We start from the raw sequence: 25989 nt of genomic DNA, 5'->3' as shown, positions 1-25989 counted from the left end.
CTCTGAGATTTTTATGCATATGAAATCAGGAATAGAGATCTTAAAATGAACAACCCAAAATGTGAATGCACTTCAAAGTAAGAAAAAAATGTAGTATTTACTTTCTAGAAATTATAAGGAAAAAAATCAAAAAGTGTTATGGAATGTTTGGATGTGAGTTTGTGATATGGATATGGTAGGTTTGGATGTATGGCGTCCCTCAAAATATTCCATTAACGTACGAATATTCAAAGGGGAAAATGATTAGATTGTGAGAGCTGTAACTTCATCAGTCCATTCTAGTTTGATGGACTGATTGGGTGCCATAGCAGGCAGGTCCGGTGTGGCTGGAGGAGGTGGGTCAACAGAGGTGTGACCTGCAGGGGTGCATCAACCCTGTGGCCCCTCCCCTCACTATCTAGGCTTCTCTATCCCACCACGAGCTGAGCAGCTTTCCTTTGCTGGGTCTCTCCTCCAAGATGTGCCACCTCACCTTGGGCCATACCAATGGAGTCAGCCATCTATCGACTGAGACCCAAATAAATTTTTTCTGTTTCAGTTGTTCTTTGGGGAGTTTTGGTCACAGTGATGCAGAAACTGACTAAAACAAGAAGCATTCTAGGTCACGGATTCATTGTGTTGAGGTTGATTTACATACTTGAAAAAAAATGTTCACAAACCTTATATTTCTAAACTGTTCTCTCTATTTTTGGACATTGATTTTGGAGTGTGTATGTGTGTGTGTGTGTGTGTGTGTGTAAAGTAGATTTCTAATAGTGAACACCCCAATTCATAACATCACAAGTATAGAAGATAAGGATTTTATTTACACTGCTTTGAATGGTGCCTATTGTCCTCTGAAAAAATTACTCTCAAATACAAAATCAACATAAAGAAAATGGGACTGATAAGAAAATGGAAATCTTCATATCTAAAATAGATTACAGGTCAACTATAAATAGATTCCACAAGAATTATAAATATGATATCGATAATAAGGAATGACAGAAATATTAATATAAAGAAATCATCATGGATCAAAGATAAAGGTACTAAGTATAATGCTGGCTCTTACTAGAAAGTGGTTCTGTTATGATTGCTTGGATATGAACTGATTTGAGCTTCCCATTATTTTTCTGTTTGGCCAATTTCCAGCAGTCTTGGAGGAGCAGCTCAAGAGAAGTAAATTCTATTGTATCATGGTTGGAAAGGTGCCCAGTAAGTAACAAGCTTTTTGATACAGAGAGAATCAGCTTCTCTCTGTTTTATGTTTTGTCTTGTCCCTAATCCCAAACTTCAAGAAAATATAAATTCTGCTATTAATTGAAATACAAAATTCAAAACCATATTTGTTTCCACAAATATCACCACAATTTTAAACTGCTAAGATATCAACTTATTCTTTTTCACCTTTCACTCTTCTTTGTCTTATGCTATCTAGTTATTATCCTAAATAATAAAATATGTATTTTTAAATTTTGTTTGAATGATATCTGAGTTATATATAATTTATTCTATAAGACACAATCAAACTTCTTTGTAAGCTTCCATTTTTGTGAGCAATATATAGTTGATCCTACTAGTGAAAAATTTTTAACTTTCCACTGAATATTTTGGCAGAATTATTTTTATGGATATTGCTAATAGGAAAAAATACTGATCTATGGAAATAAGTATTAAGGTTCCTCAAAAGACTAGACATGGAACAACTATATAATCCAGTATTTATAGTAAAGAATTAACATCGTCATGCTACAGAAATACATGCCCACCCATGTTTATAGTAGCATGATTCACAGTAGCCAAAACTATGGAACCAGCTTAGGTGACCATCAAAAGGTAAATGGATTAATAAAACGGAACACACACGCACGCACACACATATATTTAGACATAAGGAAGGATGAAATTATGTCATTTGCTGGAAAGTGGATGGAAATTGAGAATATTATATTAAGAGAAATAAACCAAATTCAGAAAGTCAAGGAAACTAGAGAATAAAAGGGAAAAGAAAGGTGGGGGAATCTCATAAAAATCAGAGGGAGATCAGTAGATAAGAGAAAAGGGACGAGAAGGAGATAGGAGAGGAGGGAAAGAAAAAATACTGGGGAATGATAGTGGCCAAATTAAATTGTTTTCCTCTTTGCATGTATAGGTAATGAATCCCAGCACAACTATAATGCACTGATAAAAAATATGAAGCAAAAGGAAAAAAATACCTTTTAAATCACCAAATTATAAATCCTTAACACATGGAATTGTGGGAAATAATTTGAGTCTGTCATCTCATTTGATACTAGAGTGATAGGTCTAATGCTTTTAAAATAAATATGTGTGTACATCATATATAATATGTATGATAAATTTTGTGTATACGTAATACACATGCTAACAGTGTTTCTATGCTGTTATAAATGCTAAACTTCTGGCTTTACTTGCACATTTCAAGTAGAACATAATTTAGATACAATTTTGTATTAATTGCATTGTACAATTTTGTATTAATTGCGTTGCATTTCTTTATAAGATGTTAGAAAGAATATATTGGTTATAGTCTTATGATGTGATAATATGCAGTCTGGAGTCCTAAAGGAAAAAAAAAACAAAAAAACTTCTATGGAGAAACTGGGTAGTAACTCTATTTGAGGAAAGTATGGTAAAAATGTTTAAATACTTAAGAAAGGAAAACATTCAGAAGATCTCACAGTTTCACGTCAGTTCTGCTCTTTTTGCTCTAGTTTATCTACTTTCTAGTGGCAATTTCATAAATTAGTTTTGAATAATTTGTTACAAGGCAATTTATTATATTCAAAAAGAACCTTCATGAAAAGATGTGCTTCATCTTCTATTTCACTCAAAATAACGTTTTTTTCCCCTTTCTCATTTAAATTTTCAGCTTCATACAGTCATCACGCTTGACTTCATGTTACCTCTTGAAGTGCTTTATGATCACATAATTGGGAACAAGGAGGAACTAAATGCACCTAAGCAGAAATGGCTGCTGCTCACCAGCTACCTAATTATTGTCAGGAAAGCTAAAAATGTAGAATGTCTGTCAACTTTCAAAGCAGCACACATGGAGAGCAGCGGTGGGGAAGATGGAAATCGCAGCTGGAGGTAATGATGACTCTGAATGTCTTGCTACAGCAAACATAGCATTTGGCAATTCATGAACGTTCCTTTTAAATGTTCAGAACTCTTTGCAAAACAAACCATACATTAACTAAAACACCGATGACTGAACTGCCTACACACAAAGCCAAACATAATTTGGGGGAAGGTTATTTCTATGCAATTTCAGAAAGAAAGAACCATGAATCTTTTCCTTCAGAAACTGACTTGGATGACAAGGAAGTTTGAGATTAAATAATACAGAGACTTTTGCTTCTCTAACATCTAATATGCAGAGCCATGCCCCATAATTCTGGTTTGTTATTTTTAAAAATTTAAGGACAATGTCTACCCAAGTGATTTTTAAAGTGTAGCTATCCATTGTTAAATCATTCATAGTACATGAGCTTTACTTTCTAGCATTGTTTTGTTTTTTAAAAACGAATAGAACAAATTATGTTCCATGCTTTTATAATTATGTCAAAACACATTCTATTGTCATGTGTAACTAAAAAGAACAAATAGAATGTATTCTATACAAAATAAAAAATTAATCATATTATTCCCTTGATTAAAGTCATTTAAAATCTACTCTTAGCTTTCAGAATAAAATCTAAACATCTCACTTAAAATAAATCAATCACCCCCTGGGTTTTCTCCCCAGCACATGGCACCCAAATCCATTCATTAAAATTCCCTCTGGGATATTAAGCCCCTCTTTCGGGAGGAGTAATGGCCTCTCTGGCCCCTTTAGCATGGAGGAAAGTGTTCTCACATTGGTCCCTGCCCACATGCTCCTTCTCTGTCCAGTGACCACCATGAGCTGCTGTTCCCTGTAGTGTTGGCTGTCCCACTGTTTCCCTGGAACAGAGAGAGGCATCTCCTGATTTAGCAGTAACTGAAGGATACAGATGGACAGATGGACAAACCACACTATTTGTTTGTTTGTTTGTTTACTATGACCCTTGGGAAGTAGTCAACAAAATCTTTTTAAAGTGGATGAATAAGTAACCTTGTTTCCCCAAAAAATATCACCATGCAACACTGCTGGGCTTCATTGAAGAAGTATTGTGAAGTTTTGGCCTTTGTTCTTTTGAAAGCCTCTTTCCAAGAATAGTACTAGGGCCTCATTGCCGGAGAAATGGGGTTCCATTGCAAAGCCCTCTACCATTGTAGACAAAATCTGCATTGTTGGGAAAAAACTGCTTTTGTGTCCCAGAGGAAAGATTATCTGCAAAAAAGGGCTGAAGGTGATAGTTACTTTGAGATCATCACCTCTCGCCTTTCTCCTAGTTGTGTTTTTCTTTTTCCTCACAGAAACAATTTTGTAACAATAAATATCATTTTTTAAAATGTTCATTTTAATTGTTTGCAATCCTGGTAATATTGTTAAGAAAATGAGAGTAGAGGAGAATAAGGGGACAATAAAATGTATTGAGTATCTCTGTATTAAAAACAGTTATCCCTGGCAGACACAGAGGTCCCTATTCACGAAAAATAAATAAAATTATAAAAAGTGACTTGTACAGATTCTCAAGCTGAGGACTGACAGAGGTAGGATTGGAAGTCAGGAGTCTCTTACTCTAACCAGCATTTTTTTCATGATTCAGCACTTCTTTAAAATCCTGAAGGAGTGAGAAAAGCGGAAGTCATTCAGTGAATGTGCCTTTGCACAGAATCTGTGGGAAATATGGAAGACGGTTTTTGAAGAATGGATATCTGAAGGACTTAACAGGGGAGGGTTGGTGCTTTCCTGGTGGTTGCAAACTGAGAAGTTGTGAATATTGTTCTGGTCAGCTGATTTTCCACTGAAATTATATGCAGAGGTCTTTGAAGTGTGGCTTCCTGGTGTCAGTTGGAATGGTAAAACTCAGTTACATTACCCATTTTATGGAGCTGTAATGAGCTATTAAAACACATTTGAGGGAGTAATATGAAAAGTCCAAATAATCATTAAAGTACCATTCTAATATTTTTGTGCTAGTTTGGAAGGCTACAAATCAAAGGTTTTTCAGGTTTCAACACCTCTCAGAATACATATATAAGATTCTGGGGGCTGGGATTGTGGCTCAGCGGTAGAGCGCTCACCTAGCACAGGCGCGACCAGGGTTCTATTGTCAGCACCATATAAAAAGAAAGGCAGTGTGTTGTGTCCATCTACACAAAAGAATCTCTCTCTCTCTCTCTCTTTAAAAAAAAAAGATTCTGGAAATCATCTGAAGTTAATATTCTCCATGTATTCTAAGGATAACATTTCTTTGAGATACAAGTACATGTTATAAGTTGCACAGTCGAATATATTTGGGAAGCATAGAGTTAAACACAGTTAACAGAGGAAAAACTTAAATGTGCTAATGTACCCTTTGAAGCTGCAAGGGGTAGGAAGCAATGTTTACCAGAATTCTTTGACCCTGGACCCTTGAAACTGAAAGAATCACTGAAGATATTAGTGTCTTCCAAAGTCAACAGTACTTTAGTCACACATTCAAAACATTATACTCTCAACAAAGAGGTGGTTATCCCTTAGAAATACCATGACCTCTCTTCCCACCAGTCAATTTACGGATGAATATTTTTCTGTACAAATACTGAATGTTGCAAGACTTGTTCTAAATAGCTTTTTGTAATTTCCTGACTAATGATGACAAAGTCCACCTTCCCCTCGGCTTCTGAGTGTTGAGTCTTTTTTACAGACCATAGGCAGAGGTTTAAGATTGGAATTAACCTATGGAAGAGTTCTGATTCTGATTCATCAGGAACTGGAATGTGAGTTCTCTATTCTCCACTACCCTTTGCCCTCTGTAATACAGGTCTTAAAAATGGCAGCATCTTTTACAAAATTCTGACAATAGCATCCTTATTTTTTTTTAACAACACCACTCTAGAATCTACAGAATCTATCTTGAGAAATGCCTCCAGATTCCAATAACACTTCTTTATTCAGATGTCAAAAACATGACCAAAGCATGAGTCATTTGTTCAAAGTAAACAATGCCTTTCTGCTGAGGAGTAGTTGTCACTTTGAAAGGAGAACCCTCCATTTGTTTAAAATCACACTCACAAAAATTAATCTCACAACTTAAAGGAGAAAGTGAGTCTACCACTCAAAGGCTGAAGTCATTTACATTGATGGGCTGCATATACTCCAACTGAAATTTACCAAAATATGAGTTTCTAAGCTGGAAAAGGAAAGACATGTCTCTGGAGGGATCTGGGAAGAATTTTCTTTTTCCATACAGTTCTCCAAAAGTTCTACCATATATATATCTCCAAAAAAACAACAAAAAAAATGAGGTTGATTGTATGTTGAACAGATTCATGAAGAAATGTGAAATGAGCACTGTCAGGGACTTTGGAGGCATCTGTTTGTGGGTTGGTCACAGGTCCCTGCAGATCTGCAAGGGAAGGCTTCATTTCCAACACCATGTCCACTAGTCACACTGCTTTCTTGAACTTTCCTCTTACTGACCAAAGCGGTATTACAATCACAGTCAGGGAAAGAGGTTAAATTGATTTTCTTCTGTGGATTGAAAATACACACACTTTTGCATTCTATCAGCATCTTTTAAAAATTTTTCTTGTGCAGTACAGTTATGAAATATCTCGCAAACTACAGGATTTTTTTGATAATTCACAACTGAAGATTTCTTTCTTTTAGAAAATAGGACAGTACTGAGATGAGAAGGAAGTCAGTGAATTTTCGTGCAGTTGGTTTTCATGAAATACTTAGGTTTGTTTATATGTAGAGATTTATACAGCAAAATTTTCAGAAAATGGTATTTTTTTTCAGGGAATATTTAAATCAGTTTTTTTCACTGCTGTGACCAAAAAGCTGACAATAATAATTAATGATAATAAAAAAAATTTATTTGGAGGTTCATGGTTTCAGAGGTCTCAGTTCATAGACAGCTGGCTCCTTTCCTCACAGCCTGAGATGAAGAAGATCACCATGGCTGAAGGGTGTGGTAGAAGAAAGCACCTCCAGATCTGGAACCAGGAAGCAGAGAGAGAGAGCTTCCCTCACCATGGACAAAATATAAGCCCCAAGGGCATGTCCCTATCTATGGTCCTCCCCCAGCCACACCCTACCTGCCTACAGTTACCTCCCAGTGAATCCCTATGACTGAATTAATACACTGATTAGGTTAAGGCTCTCATAAACCAGTCATTGCACCCCTGAACTTGCTTTCATTGTCTTACACATGAGCTTTTGGGGGACACTTAATTTCAAAGTCATAACAGGGACAATTTTGACCCCACACCTCTTCCTCCAGTTTGAGCAGTGATGGATGGTCAGTATGGGTGCAGCTTCCACAAGGTTGGACATAGTCCCTAATCAATTGGAACTTGAGGCTTCCCACCTGCTATCTCCCTTTGCTGGCTGATTATTTATTGCCATTACCTTCTCCTACTGTCAATTTCTTCTGCAGCTGAGCATTGTCAACATTGAGCTCTGAGGCAGAGCTACCAACTGAATCAGCTCTGGTGCTGTGGTGGGGCCTCTGGGGGCAGAGTTTACTTCTCTAATCTGGGTGCTTACTGCAGGCTGTGCTGAGCTATCCATCCAGGACTGCTGCCCCTCCCCCAGGACCTACCCTTGCTCCCCCAGGACCTACCCTTGCACCCCCAGCCAAAGCTTTCTCTCTTGTGCTGCTAACATCCCAGTTTCCTAGAGCCCTGCCCTGATGCCTCCTTTTTAGTCTTCTATATTCACGATCCCCTTTATCTCATGTGTTTGTTCATTCTTAATCCACTTATTGATTTTGAGGCAGAGGAAGTGCCATGCTTATTTATTTTATTTTATTTTTCAAATTAATACAGGTTCTTGTAAATTGGCCCAGGCTGGCCTCCAACTTGCAATCCTCCCTCCTCAACTTTCTGAGTAGCCGGGGTTCACAGGAGCATGCCCCTACCCACAGCTAGATAATGTTTACTGAGAAGTTGTTATGTTCTATAGGCTGTTTCAGGCTAAGCAATTTTAGAGAAAAAGCAAAACTAATTTTTGACCCCACTGGATAAAGGTGAATGCCTGGGCTTCAGATCATCTACAGCCACCATCGCCATTTAGTCTTGGAAGTCATTAGAAGGTGATTTTTTTTTTTTTTTTTGGCTTCCTATGCCGGATGTTAAACCTCCATAAACAGAAAGAGTTCTTTGTACATGATCAAGGCCTCTGGTATAGCAATTCTGTACTCTTTCGTGTCTGTAAAAAAAATCAACACTAAAAGGTTACTCACGGACATAATCTTACAGAACAAATCTCATTTCATGAAGCCCTTTAGTTTTTCTAACCTGCCATATTCAGAAAACTGAAAATCTTGATTTCTGCACCAAAATAACTCATGCCGTTCAGCTTATTTCTATGAGCCATGCTTCATTAGTAGAGTGTTGTAAAATATCTCAGGGAAATGCTTGTCAAAATGAGCTGAACATTACCTTAAAATGTGAATTATGTTTTACAAATTAGTACACGACAGAGTCTGCCTAGATTTCTATAGATGCACAGCACTAACACCAGTAGGAGATTTAAACTTTAGAAATATATTTACTAGAGGAAAAACATTGATAGGTTTGACATTTCAGTTTTTAGGGTTATATCAATTCATTATCTATTATAGGACTAATGAGTTAATTTGAGGAAATACTTTAAATCATATGTCTAAATGACTAAAAGTCTTGGCTATCAGTCACAGGAACCAACAGGTTACAATGTCCTATTTGGAGAATCAGCTAAGATGTTTATGCGTTAATCCACCGAGATGCAATTGATACTTATATTCCTTTGGTGCACTGTTCCTTTAGGGTGAATCTAAAAGTTGATGATCATGATTTTCAAGTGGGTTTTAAGTGTTTTCTGCCAATTTTAATTCTCATCACTGAAAAACTCCTTCCCACTCCATCCCCTACTTCTGGATTTTTAAAGGATTATAATTTACTCAGATTTTTATAATGAACAGATCTTAATTATCTAATCATGAGTTTTGACAAGTCTAGTCACTATCCCAACCAAGATGTAGAGCATTTCCATTGCTCCAGAAAGTTATTTCTCCTTGACTTCTAGTTGAGGTTCCTGCTCCATGGACATGCACAGGAGTGATTTTCATGTGGATAAATTATTTATTTTTGTCTGCGTTGAACTGTATATAATGGAATCTCAAATTCTACATTTTTTTTTTATACCAGAGGTGCTTGACCTCTAAGCCACATCCCCAGTCCTTCTATATTTTACTTAAAGACAGGGTCTCACTAAGTTGCTTAGGGCCTCACTAAATTGCTGAGGCTGTCTTCCAACCTGTGATCCTCCCGCCCCAGCCTCCCTGAGCTACTGGGATTAGAGACCTGCATCACCACACGCAGCTACAAACTTTGCACCCTTCACCCCCTTTGTCTAGATCTTCTTTTCTATGATTCCTATTTACAAGGTTCAAGTACACTGTTGTATCAGTGTTTTCTTTTTATTGCAATGAAACATGCCATTGAATACATAAACTACAATATATTTACCCACCCTCCTGTTAGTGAAATTTTGGGTTGTCTCCAGTTTGGGGCTTTTATCATTTAACACTGCTATGAACATTCTTTTACAAATCTTTGGGTGTAAATACTTAGGATCAGAATTGTAGGGTTATATGTTAATTACATGTTCAACATTATAAGAAAGTTACAATTTTCCAAATTGTTTTAATCTTATTTCACTGACATTTGAATACACAGGAGTTTCACCTACTTCACATCTTTGTCAATATTTGGTGTTCAGTGTCCAAAATGGTTTATCATCTTGAACTCAATTTCCATTTTTCCCAATGGTTAATGATGTTCAACATCTTTTTTAAACGTTTAAGGTTTATATATTTTATTTTGCAGTGTCTGAGTTTCACCTACTTTGAAACTGTTTTAGTTTTTATTTAATTATGTGTCTTGATTGTATTCAGGGTATAAATATTTTGCTGAACATTCCTACTGAGAATATTTTCACTTTTCATTTTGGGGCCTTTGATAAGCAGAAGTTTCCTATTGGGTACAGTCCAGATCTTACTTATTTATCCTGTTTCATTTGATCTCTCACTTTCCATTTGTCCTCTGGATCCTCACTATTCCTAGTATTTACCTATCTCAAGATTATAAAAATACACCATTTTCCTCTGAATGCTTCATGATTTTAGCTTTTATATTGTTTATCGTGTCAGTGAGCGCAGAACACATTTCATGGATGATGGGGCACTGGGAGAGTTTTGACCCTTGATACAGATATTTACTTTTTCTACCATCAAATCTGAACTAATAAAAATAAAAATTAAGAAAAACTTTGCTTCTTCCTTTGAATTTCTATGGAATCCTCATTTTGAATATCAATTGATCATACAAATGAAAAGTCATCATTGAGCTCTTTTCTTTATTACTCTGTTTTTAAATGACTGTTTTTTTTTCTTTTTCTTTTTCTTCTCCTTATATTTACTTACTAAGTTTTTTTTTTTTTTTTTTTTTTTGTAGTAGTAGTAGTAGTAGGGATTAAACCTAGAGGTACTCTATTACTGAGCCACATCCCCAAACTTTTTAATGTTTTAATTATGTGTCTTTATTGTATGTTTCATTTTGAGACAGGGTATCACTAAGTTGCTAAGGGTGTCCTCAAATATGAGATCCTTCAGTTTTAGCCTCTGTAGTCACAGGGATTACAGGATGCCCCGTGAGGCCTGGCTACTATAGTTTTGAAGAACTAAAATAGGGTAGTAAGGAATTTTTTTAGTTTGAGACAGGTTCTCATGAAGTTGCTTAGGGCCTTGCTAAGTTGCCAAGCCTTGTTTTGAACTTACAGTCATCCTGCCTCAGCCTCCTGAGCCAACATGCCTGCTATGTTATAGACTTAAACAACAACAAAAACAAAAACTTAGAATTCTTTTTTTTAGTTGCATTATGTCTAGAGACCAATTTGTGGAGAATTACATCTTCATGATTTTTGTTCCTCTTATTCATGAACATGATAGAACTTGCCATTCAAGTATTTTAAAATATGTCTCAGTAGTGTTTGTTTGTTTTTGTTTTCACTTTTTGTTTTTTGGTAATGGGGATTGAACCCACGGGTGATTAATCACTGAGCCATATTCCCAGTCCTTTTGTATTTTTTTTTTTTAACTTTGGGACAGGATTTATTTTTTACAACATGGTACTTTTCTGTTCTATCCATTTACTTGCAAATTATATAATTTCATTCTTCTTTGTGGTTACATAAATTTCCACTGTGTATGTATGCACATTTTCTTTATCCATTCCTCTATTGACAGACACCTGGGCTCATCCCCTCAGTTGTCTTTTGTGAGCTGTGCTGCTGTAAACATAGGTATGCATGTATCTCTATAGTAAGCTGATATTAATTCTTTTGGGTATATGCCTAAGAGTGGGTTAGCTGGGTCGTATGGTGGTTCCATTCCTGGTCTTTTGAGGAATCTCCATATTTATTTCCACAGGAGTAGCAATTACTATTTCCATCAACAGTGTATAAGAGTTACTTGTTGTCGGGCACAGTGGTGCATGGCTATAATCCCAGCAACTAAAGAAGCTGAGGCAGGAGGGTAGTGAGCTCAAAGCCAGCCTCAGCAACTTCATGAGGTCCTAAGCAACTCAGCAAGATCCTGTCTCTAGTTAAAATATAAAAAGAGCTTGGGATATGACTCAGTGATTAAGCACCCTGAGTTCAATACCCAATGCCAAAAAATAAAATATATATATATATATATATATATTAAAAAGTTACTTGGTTACTTGTTTCCATCATTGCCAGCATTTATTCCTCTTTATATTCCCGATGACTGCCATTTTATCTGGAGTGAAGTAAAATCGCAGTGTAGTTTTGATGCTTCTCTCTGATGGCTATAGATGTTGAACAGGTTTTCATTTAATTATCAATCATTTGTACTTTGTCTTTTGAGAGTGACTGTTTAGTTCATTTGTCCACATATTCAGTGGGTTAGGATTTTTTTGTCTTTATATATTCTAGTTATAGTTATTTTGTCTTTATATATTCTAGTTATTAATCCTCTGTTGGAAGAGTATCAGGCAAAGACTTTTTTCCTATTTGTAGTTTTTTTTTTTTTTAAAAAACTCTGTTATTTCTCTATTGAAATCATCTTGGCTTGGAACTTCCTTATTGGAAAGTTTTTACAACAAATTCAATTTCCTCAGTGGATATAGGACTATCCTCTGTGTTGTGTGTGTGTGTGTGTGTGTGTGTACATGCATCATTGATCACTTGTATAAAGTTGTATTTTTCAAGGAATTTATATTTCCACCTAAGTTTATAAAATTCCTTGGCATAATGTTTTTCATAAATTTACCTTGTTATTGTTTAATGTTTATAGGATTTATACTGGTGTCCCTTCTTTTACATTTATTATTGTCCATTTGCTATTTTTTTTCTTTTTCTTGGTCAGTTTTACTTGTTTGTCCATTGTACTAATCTATTTCTCAGCTTTATAATTTTTAACTTATACAGAAAAACAAAAAAAATGTCCATATTAAGAGGGTAGCAGTTATGTTTCAATACATGTACACATTGCATAATGTTTAAATCAGGTTCCACATATCTATCTCCTCAAAATTTTACTCATTTTAGTATGGTGAAAACTTTATAAATACTTTTTTCTATTTCTCCTCAGATCCCCTTGTTCTTTTCAAGTTATTTCTGTCCCTCCCACACTTGCTAGCTCTCCCTGGCTTCTGGTCACCACTCTGTCACTGCCAATTCTGAGATCAGCTCTTTTGGATGTCACATGACTGAGACCACCAAGGTACTGGTCTTTCTGTGCCTAGCTTATTTCACACAATATAATGATCTTTTATTAAATACAATGTCTGTGCTTATTGATTGTATTGGTTTTTATTGCTGCCATAATGTGTTACCACAGACAGCAGATTACTCAGCCATTATTGTCTCACGGGTTCTATGGGCAGAAGTTTGGGTATAGCATGAATCATCTGGTTCTCAACTTGGTTTCATGAGGGCAAAATCTAGATGTTAGTAGGACTGTGTGAATTATGGAGGCCTTTTAGCCACATAAAATAAGATTCACATTCTTTAGGGACTGTAAGATGCTATTCTGCCTGGAAATTTTCTTTGTTATTAGTTTTATATTTCATTGAATTCCATTCTTTTACTTTCTTTCTTAAATTTGCTCCTTTATTTTATTCACTAAGATGGATACACATAGATCATTGACTTTTTAAATCTTCTTTTAAATGTAAGCATTTAAGGCTGTAAAATTTCCTTTGCTTTAGCTATATCGCACAAATTTTGATGTACATTTTCATTTAGAATTTTTTATTTTTTCTTTCTGTTCTTTGATTCATAATTTTCAATAGCATCTTATTTACTTTTTGAAATTTTAATCTGTCTTAGATATTTATTATTTAATTAGTTTGATTTGGGCCAGATAAATATTCAATGATTCAATTTTTTGAACTTTATTTTGTTATTTTCCCCACAGCATATGATGAATCTGATGAACTTATCACTTAAAAGAATATTTATTCTTTAGTCAATAGTATATAAATACTAGTTACACATATTTAATAGTCCAGACTTAAATAGCATTATGATCATCATTATTACTATTTTGCAACTCATTCTGTTTGTTAGTGAAAGCTAAATATCTGTTATTGTTTCATTGAATTTGCATATCTGTCCTTTTAGTTTGGTCAGATTGCCTTTTTGTTTTATATTTTGAAGTTCTATATTATGTACATCATTTTTTTAGGATTGTTAGGCGTTTTTGATGAGTGGTTGCACTTGTTATTCTTGGTAATATCTCTTTCTTGGAAACTACATTGTTTGATATTTCTATAAATGTACTATCTTTTTATTGCTACAGTTTGAATGGTTCATAATTTTTATGGGTTTACTTTCAATCTTTGTCTTTTTGTATCTGGTAGATAAAAATATAATTGACTCTTACTTGATTTCCAGTTTGAGAAAAATTTCCTTTAAATTATTAAGCCAATATATATTTAATATAACTATTGATATCATTGCAAATTAGTCTTTAGTTTTGTTATTTGGTCTCTCTTTTTTCCATTTGTTTGATTTTTTTGTTCTTCTGCTTTATTTTTTATCATACAAACATTACTTTATTATTCTAATTTCTTCATGAATTTGTTATACCTCTTTTTATTAAATAAATGATAGTCTTCAAATGTTAGTTTAACAGTATAAACTAAAATCTAACTAACATTTACAGAACAAAACCTGCTTTGTAAAACAAAGCACTCCATTTATTTGGACTGAAAATTGAATCACATTACATAAGTAAAAAGAATTTCATAAAAATCTAGTTTATTTTGCCATTTAAATCTCACAGTTTTCTTCTGTATGTTTTATAAAATCCGTGATGCAATGTTATTATTTTGCTTTAAATATTCAGTATATTTTAAAGAAAGTAAGAAAAAGTAGATGGAATTTTATATTTCTCCACATACTTATTTCAGTATTCTTAATCTCTTTATGTTATTTTCAGTTTCCCTTTGTTTTTTCTATTCAGTCTGAAAAACTTCTTTTAGAATTGTTCGAGAGCCCTGGCCTGCTAGCTACTATGTCTTTGATTTTCAGAAAAATATCTTTATGACTTTTTATCCTAGGAGCAGTGGGATGCCTTTATCAGGATTTAAGCAAGGGAGTATAATTGTCTTTGATTTTTTGAGATCGCTCATCACAGGGATAAATATTTAAGCACAGATGGGCCAAGAGGATGCAGGAAGCCAGATCAGGATGTAATTACCATAGGCTAGATAAGGACAGGATGGAGGTAGTGGAGATGGAGATGTAGCCTCTAAATACAGCTCTGCTTACTAAACAGCCTTAAGGAGAAAACAAACATTTTGGTCTCAAGCAAAGTCTAGACCTTACTCTAAATTATCAAATTGAAATTCTAATTTATCAATGTTTTACCTTTAAAATATTTTTAGAGCTGGACATGGAGGCACATACCTATAATTCCAGCAGCTTGGGAGGCTGAGGCAGGAGGATCACATGTTCAAGGCTATCTTCAGCAATTTAACAAGACCCCAAACAACTTAGTGTGACCCTGTCTTGAAATTTAAAAAGGAGGCTGAGGATGTGGCTCAGTGTTTAAGCATCCCTGGTACCAAAAATAAAATAAAATAAAATATTTTTACATTAAAAAAGTCAAGCTTTTATCACATATGAATAAACTGACAAAAAATAAGTTTTCTATTTGTCAATTAAGAAACAACCAGGAGGCATTACCTGAATCTATTCACCTTTCCTAATTTGTCTACAATAAGTAAATATAAACTAGTTCTCTGTAAACCATGTTGTATGTGGATATCCTACACATTGATAGAAAAATTAAGCATTCTCTTGTATACCCGTAGTCTAACAAGATTCCAGACCAGATAATACAAATTATTATCCATTTTTATAAGAGTTGACATCATTTCAAGACATATTTGTTTGTTTGATAACTAATTACTGGGTCTTACCATTACCTGTCCCATGCAAGCTTCTTAATTAGTGAGTTACAAGAGTAAAATATGAGTGCTAACCATACTAAGGGAAATTTGAAGTGTACCTTCTTCATCGCTCCTTCTTCCCTTCAGTGGGGTGGGATGGCCAGAAACAGTCACACATTTTACAGGGAGTCTCTTCATCAGGGCACCTCTGGTTCTGAAAATCTCAACTGTGGATAGTCTTAGCCCTAGGAAGTGTTTGGTCTCTGACTGGGGGTTGCTACCAGCGTTTAGTGTATAGGTAACAGGAATCATTATCATTCTTCCCTATGCTGTATAATCCTACACAAAGAACTGCCCTACCCCAAATACTAGAAGAGCCCAGCAAGCATATATGAGGCAGGAATGATGTCCCCTTTCTTTCAAATACCCACCATACTTAGTTCAGTACCTTAAACGACACTGTCACATTTTGTTATATTTTATTAAAAAATGAACATATCAATAAATGAACCACATATAAGATTTTGTTAATATACTATAAAACATGAGGAGATTTGTATCTCTGACTGGCTGAGTAGAAATAAAAAGCTTTTATTTTAGTTGACCATTCAATAATTTATATTCGTAGCCAATCCCTCCTTCCCCTCCTTGCCATATTTAAAGTGAATTGCTCTTCTCCATTGTAAAGATGGCCTGGATCCTTTCTATTTAGCATGGCACATGCATTATAAATTAATATGGGCTTTACTCAGTGTAGCCAAGAATACAATAGAATTACTAGAGTCTCTTTCTTCTCATGGAATTGCAGTGTACGATCTTTTGTGGCCTAATACACCATTAGCCAAATTATTCTCGGTATCTATATTCACTAAGTAGAAAGAAGAAGGTTTAAACTTCTTTGCTTCTCTTCTCCACATTTTATCTTATACTGAAAAGGTAAAATGTCCTTGGATACTTTTTTCAAGTTCATAAGCTTCCCTTATGCAAGAATAATATAGCTGCATCAGCATAGTGGTCCTTTAAAATGATTTAGCAATATATTCATCTGTTTACATTCCATAATCAAATACTGCATGTGTATATGTAGAGAGATGTTATGCTACAAACAAGGAACATACATACTAATAAGAGAATTTCTGCCCACAGACCTTAGCCTTGAAGGAAGACAGGAAGTCAAGTGTCATACCTAGAGGGACACATATTCTGTGACAAAGTCCTAAGTGAGGTCCAGAAGGGAGCAACCAGTTCTACCAGCGTTTGTGTGTGAGCTGTGGAGATGGGAGAGGAGACAATATGGAGAATACCTAAATGACATGGTGGGCACTTGTCCTAGAACTTGAAAGGTGAGTGGATGTTAAACCTACAAGCAAAGAAAAAACAGAGTGCGAGTGTCAATAGGTAAAAGGCAAATAGGCAAGAAGTAGTGGGGGACTTCAGTGCCTTTGGAGTCCATTTACTTGACCTAGAGATTGGTGGTAAGGAGCTGTGGCTGGGGAGATGGGTTGATGATCTTCTGCATGCCCTGCTAGGGACTTCTAAATGTATACTACAGGCAACACAATGGTTCTCCAAGAGTGGTCTCTGTTTGGTAGTATCAAAACCACCTGGGAACTCCTCAGGCTCACTCCAAACTGACCAATTTGGAAATGCTGGGGAGGGAAGCCCAACTCTCCATGTTTGAACCAGCTTTTGAGGTAATTTTATGTTTGCTGAGGTTAAAAAGCACTAGGCTAAAAGAACCCAAAACCTGGGATTACACTGGGTAATAATGTGCTCATGATCATGTTTTAAAAGATTATTTCAGTGATGGTTTGATTGGAAAGAGAGAAGATGATATACAGGGAGGCTAGTAATAGTACATTGTCAAGAGACCACAAAAGCATGCCCATATGATCAGGAAGGTGGAGAGAGCTAGAGCAAGAGCTAGAGTAGAAATAGAGAGGGGTGTGTGTGTGTGTGTGTGTGTGTGTGTGTGTGTGTTGGGGATAAAACCTAGGACCTTGGAGCTGGGGATGTGGCTCAAGCGGTAGCGCACTTGCCTGGCATGCACCGGGCGCTGGATTCCATCCTCAGCACCACATAAAAATAAAATAAAGATGTTGGGTCCACCGAAAACTAAAAAAAATAAATAAAAAATAAATTTCTCTCTCTCTCTCTCTCTCTCTCTCTCTCTCTTTAAAACAAACAAAAAACCTAGGACCTTGAAAAATGTTGCAAGTGTTCTACATCCTCAGCCTCGTAAAATATATTTAAAGAGGTGGAATCATTATTCAATTGAAAGGGAAGAACCTGATAGCATCCATATTTCCACCTTTGATGACTTAGAGCAGGATGGTGGCACCAAGCATAAGACATGGGTGTGGAAGGAAGGCACTTGTGCTTTGGACATGTGGAGGATGAATTTCCTGAAACACGATTGGGCAAAAGTATTGAACAGATAGTTGGACATACAATCACAGAGCTGTCTGAAAGTAGAGATGAGGAAGTCTCTAGCTATCCTTGAAACTGATAGCAGATGTGAAGGACAATTAATCAGGTAGAAAGAGGATAAAGCAGTGTAAAGCCTCAGGATCACTCATGGGTGTGGCAGAGAGGAGCATCTTCACTTGCAATGGGGAATAAGTGACCCATTGTTCTGTGAAGTAAAAGGAGAATGCAAAGGTACCTGAGCATGGAGATCAGAAAGAATTCAAGAAGGAAGGAGTTTATATCAGAGCTAAAGGATGGAAAGATGAAAGCTGTATTTTCGGTTTTAATGTTAAGGGCTCATTGGCATCTTTGGTCAAGACAGTTTCTGGACTATAGAGGAGATAGATTTTCTTAACTCTCCAGTCAGAAGCCACAGTAAATACCCCATTTTAGAAGACAATGCCTGTTGTTTCTCTGCCTTTGCTCAAGACTTTAGCACTCCTGTGAAGTTGCTAGATGAGCCAAATAAGGACATATTTTTGAGACAAGAATATTTAATTCCTTGAAGAAAGGATAAAGTGCAATGGAGGTTCTAGAAAAAAGAGAAGAAGAAAAGGGTAACTTCTTCGGTAGATAGAGCCAACAGCCCAGCAGAGCTTGCAACAAACTCCACAGTCCTGGGATCACAGAGAGGAAATGAGAGAAACCTTGGGGCTCAAGGAATTACCTGTGTGCCACCTGCATTGCATTAGTCATGTGGCAGTGGTCATTGGCTGGTCTACCTCTCCTCTTTCTCTCTCTCTTTCTAATTCCCTTTCTCGCCGCCCCCCCCCCCTCACTAATTAAGAAAATTTACTGAGAGCTAATTTTTGAAGTGAATGTTCTAAAGAAAAAAACATGCTCCACAGTTTGCTATATAAAGTCATAACTTTAAAGTGCCCCCCCCCATTATGGTCTACATTCCATTGCCCTCATCCCCATACAAGGACAGGAACCAAGTCAATAAATAACCTGAGATGAAATAAAATATTCTGAGGCTCTCTCTGGCTTCTTATTTTTAGAACTGGGTTAGAATAAAACTTGTCCCTGGAGTTTGGGAGAATTAGTTCATGATACCCAATAGCATTAAACATTTAATTGGCTTCTGGCTTAATTCTGGGTGCTTGAGATAGATTCTATTTAATAATTTAGACTCCATTATTTTAGAGTCAAATTGAAATGATCTTTGGCTATCTGGGAGTATGTATTTCCTTGGAAATCCTCGTATCTCTGAGCTTCACGCATTCATACATGTCATCCTACACCGTGTGGCTTGTCTCTAACAACAAACATCATTTATATTTGTGTCTTTCTCTTGCCATCTCAGTTTTTCTATGTAGTAGGAATGTCTAAGCTCAATTTCTCAGTTTGTTCTTCCTATTAGGAAATTGCTTCCATAGTGAACACATCATATTAATTCAACATGAAAAGAGTATTTGGATGGTGGAGAGGTTCTAGGGAAAGAATCCAGAGGAAATTCTACCAAGTTTCTGTCCTGCCAAGACATCAGCAACAAAGAGGATGTATTTGTGGAAAAGAGGCTTGTGAATTTATCATATAAATGGTTATGAAGCTAATGAACATATGAAATTACTATCTTAAAAAGATGCATCTCTGCTTTATAGAATATAAATATTCATTAACTGATTGGAAGTGCACATATTATAAGAGCTCTTGAATTTACAATTTGCAGTATTTGTCATATTGCATAATGCAAATGAACTCTATGGACAAATAATTGAAATAATTGATAGACTTAGTTGGCAATAATACAAATAATTACTACTTGGTTTGATAGAGTTCTTCCAATTCAATTTATTCAGTAAATATTTATGGTGTTCCTTCTACACAGTAAATTTAACTCTTCACTATTGCAGCTTTGGCAGCAAATAAAACTGACATGGTCCCAGGCTTCCATGAATTTGCAGCTTAATGGAAAAAAAAAACAATTGTAGGTAATAATGCACTTGTTGGGTGTCATAAGAAGCAAAAATAGAATATATAGCACTACAGACCTATTTTAGGGTCTGAGTTTCTTGGAGGAAAGGTGAAATTGAAGAGATTTTACTCAAATAATGCCTAAATAGAACAGTTTGTTTTAGTGTGTTTAAGGTGAAGAGGTGAGAAAGGTCATTGGGGATGAGTCACAAACCCAAAAGAATCCAGTATGGCTGGGACATTCTGAGAGCAGTGGAAGGCGATATAGATGGGGGACGGACATGGAGGCCACATCAGCTGCCTCAAAGGGATCCAACTTCACTGAAGACTGTGGAAAGTAATTGTTACTTTTAATTAGTGAACATTTGTGATCATATCTGTGCCTTATGAGCTGTCTCTGGATAACAGCATGGAGAAAAATTGGGCAACAAGTATGGAAATGATTGACAGGCCACACAGGGGTCCCCACAAGGGAAGATGGTGGTTTCACTTGGATTAGGGAAATGGTAATGGAAATAGAGATATGTGAGAAACTCTGAGCAATAATTAAGCTACAGAAACAGTGAGTCTTAAGGATTAAGACTGCATGTGTGTGTGTGTGTGTGTGTGTGTGTGTATTGGGTGAAGTTATTGAGAAAAAAGAAAGATTAGATTTGTAGTTTGAGGAATTAGGTGGAAAGCAAGAGCCTTATCAAGTATTATAAAATTTTAGATAAATTCCAAAATAGAATGAATTCTGTTTTCTGGTATAGTAGTATATGACATAACATATGAAAGTAAGTACATTCAAAAGATGTATTATCATATTGGAGTCCCCTAAATAGTCCTATGTACAAAGCAACCCTTCAGGAAAATTAATTATGCAGGATTTATTTTTATATAATCAAAATCATTTCTGTTGAACTTTCCAGTTAATTTCAGAGTATTATATTCAGTAAAATGCTACTGACAAACAGTATTAAACATGATTTAAATTATGTTAGGTTTTGTGTTCCTATAAATGAATCACAAAACATGTCTCACGAAATCTCCTCTATTCTCTTCTTGGCTATATCATCTCTCTCTGTAGCTGGATACCCTTTTGTACCACAATCTGCCCGACACATCTAAAGCAGAACCCAATCTCTGGCGCATTCAGATCAATTTCCCCCTGAGGTCTCTGCCTTTTTCATAGATTCAATTTATACTTCTTAGAGATCTCAGGCCCATTTTTGTAGAGTTAATGAAAGCAGGGAACCTCACCTACATGCTGCACTCTATCTCATACACTTCTTGTACAAACACTTGTGGCAGATGCTATAAATAACCCTGTTTTACAGGTGATAGATTGGATACCTAACATTATGGTCACACAGTTAATACGTGACAAAATATCAACTCACAGTTAGGTTTTCAGATCTCCAAAACACCTAAGTATATGCTCTTCACTACTCTGCTATTAATATTTCTTTTCCATTTTCCTGGTTGGTTATCAAATTCTATTAAAGTGGTTTATACATTGCAGGTCTGAGTGTCTCTATTTCTATTCTCTTAATCCTAATCAGGCCTTTGAACTTCATAAGGGCAAAAAAAATATAACAATTTCTTTGCTGACTTGCCTTACCCACGCATTCATCTCTTTGATGCATTCAGCATATTGATACCTGAATAATTGTTTTAATTTGTAATTTTTATTATCAGTTTCTTAACTATTATTTTTAATTATTGTGTCCTATATAGGCTAAACCTCAAATATTTGGGCCTGATTTCTATGCACAGTCTCCATCTACAGGATTCTTTCTGAAAATTATTCCAGGCTATGACTGCATGATCCTGAAATTCCAATCTAACTGGCAGGTGCTGACTGGATGGGCGTCTGATCCAAGGATGGGCAATACACAGGAGGTTAGCAACTGGAGGGGTGATGGGGTGAAACTGCCACCCAAAGAATGCTTTTCCAAAACAAGCTTCTCTCTCAGGAATGTACTCATCAGCTCCGGGAAGGTAGGAACAGAGTGGAGAAGTTCATAAAAATGTTAGTCAGAGAATAGGATTAGTTTGAGTTATGAGAAGGAAGCACATTAACTCTTGTGACTGAGCCGAGGACACAGTAGCCTTGTCTCCCCAGAGCCCTGAAATCTGTACTACATCTGGGTACTAGGATCTGGTCACTATGAAGCCAGGTTGACTTGTTTCTATCATCTGGGATGGTCCCTCAGTTCTTGCTGTACTATATCTTCATTTCTAAAGTTAATCTTAAAAAACAAATAAACAACAATGGAAAACAAATGCAATTCCATTCTACTTGAAGGAAATGAGGAGGATATATATGTGTGTGTGTGTGTATATACATATATATATTTTTTTTCCTAGAAGACCACAACTTGAGGGTTTTGCTTTTCATTTTATTAATTTATGCTTCAATGTGAATGATCATATATACTCCAAGTCCCAGAGACCATGCTAAGTTTAAATATATTGTGACATTTCATTCTTATCATCTTTTCAAGTAGGTTTTAATAACTTTTCTTAATAGATAAAGCAACTGAGGCACAGAGAGATGCAGTTGTTGGCTCAAGGTGACATACCTAGCATACAGCAGAATCTGGGTTTAAGTTTCTGTGTGATTCCAGAACCCACGTCTGTATGATTATCTGCAAACCTTCACTTGGTTTGCAGGACCGTACAGTGTTCTGACATAGAACCTTGTGTCTCACGTGTTCTTCTGCTCTTACAAAATGAGTGTACTTGTTGTTTTACTAAAAAATCAGTTTTAGTCACTCTTTTGTTTGAAGAGGCTTCTGTTCCTTCCTTTGGAATACCTTCCAACCTCATCTACTTATATCCTAATATTTCTTGAAGACCCAGCTCCATTCTCAATTCTCTTATTCCATAGCAAGAATACAATTTTAGTTTTTTATCTACCTTTCCACTGATAAACACCAGTTTATAATTTTTTTCTCCCTTAGGTTGAAATCGAGAACCCTTTATTCCATACGTCTATGAAAATGCCTTTCCAAGTGGGGTCATGATAGACTCTCTCATATTAAAAACATAACTTGTTATTTGAAAATGAGTAAAACTATTAAATCACAGGTGCAAAATACATACTTAGTTTTACCTTAAGATTTTGGTGAATAAAGAGTGATTTTAATCAGCATTTAACAAAGTAATTTTAGTCACATGACAACTTAATGACTATTTCTTTGTGTATTCAAAGAATGTATGTCAGTTTAGTTTTATTTCAATGATAATGGAAAAAAAAGATAATAATGAACATTTTTGGTTTTGGTGCCCAGCATCTATTCTCTCTCTCCTTCTAGTAATAAATCCACAATTTTATTTTAGGGGAAAAGTCTTTTATTCTCAGTTCATACACTTGAGTGCAGAAACCATCTATTCCGGCTCCTAGTGCATCAGAATTGCATTTGTTTTCAGGGAGAGATTAAATTCTTCATTACCCATCCCTTCCCAAACACAAACTCCATGTATTCCACTCACTGTATATATCTAATTAGCCACTGTTCTCACATTCCACCAGGATCAACTATATCATTACATTCCTTATAAAAAGGGTGAAGTGAGGTGTGTTAATAGGCAAAATACACAAACATAAAACCCTGATAGTGCTAATTACACATCTGTTGTTTTTTATTTAAGACAGATATATACTGAGCACTCTTGAATCTTATATCCACACTGTGTACTTTGGTACAGGCCAGTGGTATGTGTCCTTGACTCTAAGAAGGCTTACTATGTCACCTAGAGTGGCACAGAGCGCACAGGCCTTACTCTATACTTAAGAAGTGGTCTTCATTTTTTTTTAGTCTGACTTGGTAAATCCTCAGGGAAGATAATCCCAAACTGGGTATCACATCAGGTAAGTTTTTGAAATGGACTCTTTTATTTCTTTGTCATAGAATAATTGAAAGATTTCTGGCTATTTGATTTGGGGTAAGCTAATACAGTTCCTCTCACACAGTCCATACTATCAACATGCAGTACACTGGAATATTTATTAGCAGTAAATCATGAGGGATCCAGAATTCACATGATATGAATCTTGAACTGTACAAGATTAGCATTAGCTTTGTCTCTCAAGCATTTTAGTTTATGAAAATGATCACATAATTTCAATTGGAATGTCCCTGAAGTCATCATTTTATTATAACTTAATCTTGCTCTTAACTGAGACTTCATAGAAAATAATGCCAATTGACAAATACAGGACTGAGCCCTCTATTTATAATTGTTCTATTCAGGAAATACTTTAGACATGATCTTCTTGTTGCAAAATTAGCAATACTGTAAACAGGATGTTTATGTTTTCCCAAAGTAGTTCGAAACCGAATCCTCAATGTGATGATATTTGGAAGTGGGGACTTCAGAGGGTAATAGGGCTAGACGAGGTCTTGAGAACTCATGAAGACATTAATTTCCCTTATTACAGAGGAGGAGACGCAAGATTCATCTCTCTCCATCATGAGAGAATAAAGCAAGAAATGATCATCAGTGAACAGGAAGAAAGCCTTCATCATGAAGGCACCCTGGTCTCAGATTTTCAGCCTTCAGAAGTATGAGAAAACCATGTTTGTTGTTGAAGCCATCCAGTCTACAATAGAGTGTTTTAGCAGAACAAATTGATTGAGACTTATCCTATGTAGAGAAAGTAAATATGGATATATTTCAGAAATGTTTGTAGCTGCCAACAAAGAATAACCAACTTAAAATGACTTAAACTCTATGGGTTCATTTTCTGACATGAAAAGAAATCCAGAGTTGAATGGCCTTGACTTTAACTTCTATCAAATCAATGTTATCACTGGGTTATCTCCCTGTTCTTTCATCTTCCAGTTTTAGTAAGTTGTCTTTAGTCTTCAAGTAGCTACAAAATAACTGCTGGTCACAGGTATATCCTCATGCCAGACATCCAGAAGCAGAAGTAGATCTTGCCAGGGATGAAAAACTTTCCTAGAAATCCTCTGCAAACTCATGTCTAGTTCCCTTGAGCAGCACTGAATGGTGAGTCTGTGTCTGAGTCCTCACTAGAAATCCTTGACAAGTGAAAATCAAGTATTTCTCATGCCTGTGGTGGGTAGGCAGCAAAGACAATCAGTGAAGAACTAACCACTCATGCCTCAACTGTCAGACAATTCTGCTACATGACTGCTTTGTAGAAGTAGAAATTTAGAAGCAACAGCTATTTGCTAAATCGGTGTATTAGCATTCTAAGTTAAATGAAGATTGATGAATTCGTCTTTGGGTATGGTGAAAAGAAACTGTTCACTTTAATCCTTTAGTTTTTTTTTTTTTTTTTTTAATTTTTTTTTTATTGGTTGTTCAAAACATTATAAAGCTCTTCACATATCATATTTCATACATTAGATTCAAGTTGGTTATGAACTCCCAATTTTACCCCAAATACAGATTGCAGAATCACATCGGTTACACATCCACATTTTTACATAATGCCCTATTAGTAACTGTTGTATTCTGCTACCTTTCCTATCCTCTACCATCCCCCCTCCCTCCCCTCCCATCTTCTCTCTCTGCCCCATCCACTGTAATTCATATCTCTCCTTGTTTATTTTCCCATTCCCCTCACAACCTCTTATATGTAATTTTGTATAACAATGAGGGTCTCCCTCCATTACCATGCAATTTCCCTTTTCTCTCCCTTTCCATCCCACCTCATGTATCTGTTTAATGTTAATCTTTTCTTCCTGCTCTTCCTCCCTGCTCTGTTCTTAGTTGCTCTCATTATATCAAAGAAGACATTTGGTATTTGTTTTTTAGGGATTGGCTAGCTTCACTAAGCATAATCTGCTCTAGTGCCATCCATTTCCCTGCAAATTCTATGATTTTGTCATTTTTTAGTGCGGCGTAATACTCCATGGTGTATAAATGCCACATTTTTTTTATCCATTCATCTATTGAAGGGCATCTGGGTTGGTTCCACAGTCTAGCAATTGTGAATTGTGCTGCTATGAACATCGATGTAGCAGTATCCCTGTAGTATGCTCTTTTAAGGTCTTCAGGGAAAAGTCCAAGAAGGGCAATAGCTGGGTCAAA

At 35.8% G+C, this 25989-nt stretch overlaps 1 long non-coding RNA gene across 2 annotated transcripts; it reads left to right on the top strand.

Annotated features, from left to right (window-relative positions):
- Positions 1-1048: 1048 nt before the first annotated feature.
- On the top strand, positions 1049-25792 carry LOC131423710 (uncharacterized). 2 transcript variants are annotated; one of them, XR_009225621.1, is made up of 5 exons: positions 1049-1197; positions 2876-3096; positions 16699-16895; positions 21658-21822; positions 24368-25792. It is a non-coding gene; the product is annotated as an uncharacterized LOC131423710 (long non-coding RNA). The 2 variants fall into 2 exon arrangements; XR_009225622.1 differs by lacking the exons at positions 1049-1197; positions 2876-3096 and adding an exon at positions 12752-12875.
- The last annotated feature ends 197 nt before the right edge of the window (positions 25793-25989 follow it).

Source organism: Marmota monax, unplaced genomic scaffold (assembly GCF_021218885.2).
Source record: "Marmota monax isolate L192 unplaced genomic scaffold, Marmota_monax_Labrador192_F-V1.1 WCK01_AAM20220418_F8-fsc00022, whole genome shotgun sequence".
NCBI lineage: Eukaryota > Metazoa > Chordata > Mammalia > Rodentia > Sciuridae > Marmota > Marmota monax.
The sequence above is the reverse complement of the archived record's forward strand: the minus strand, read 5'-3'. Positions and strand labels throughout refer to the sequence as shown.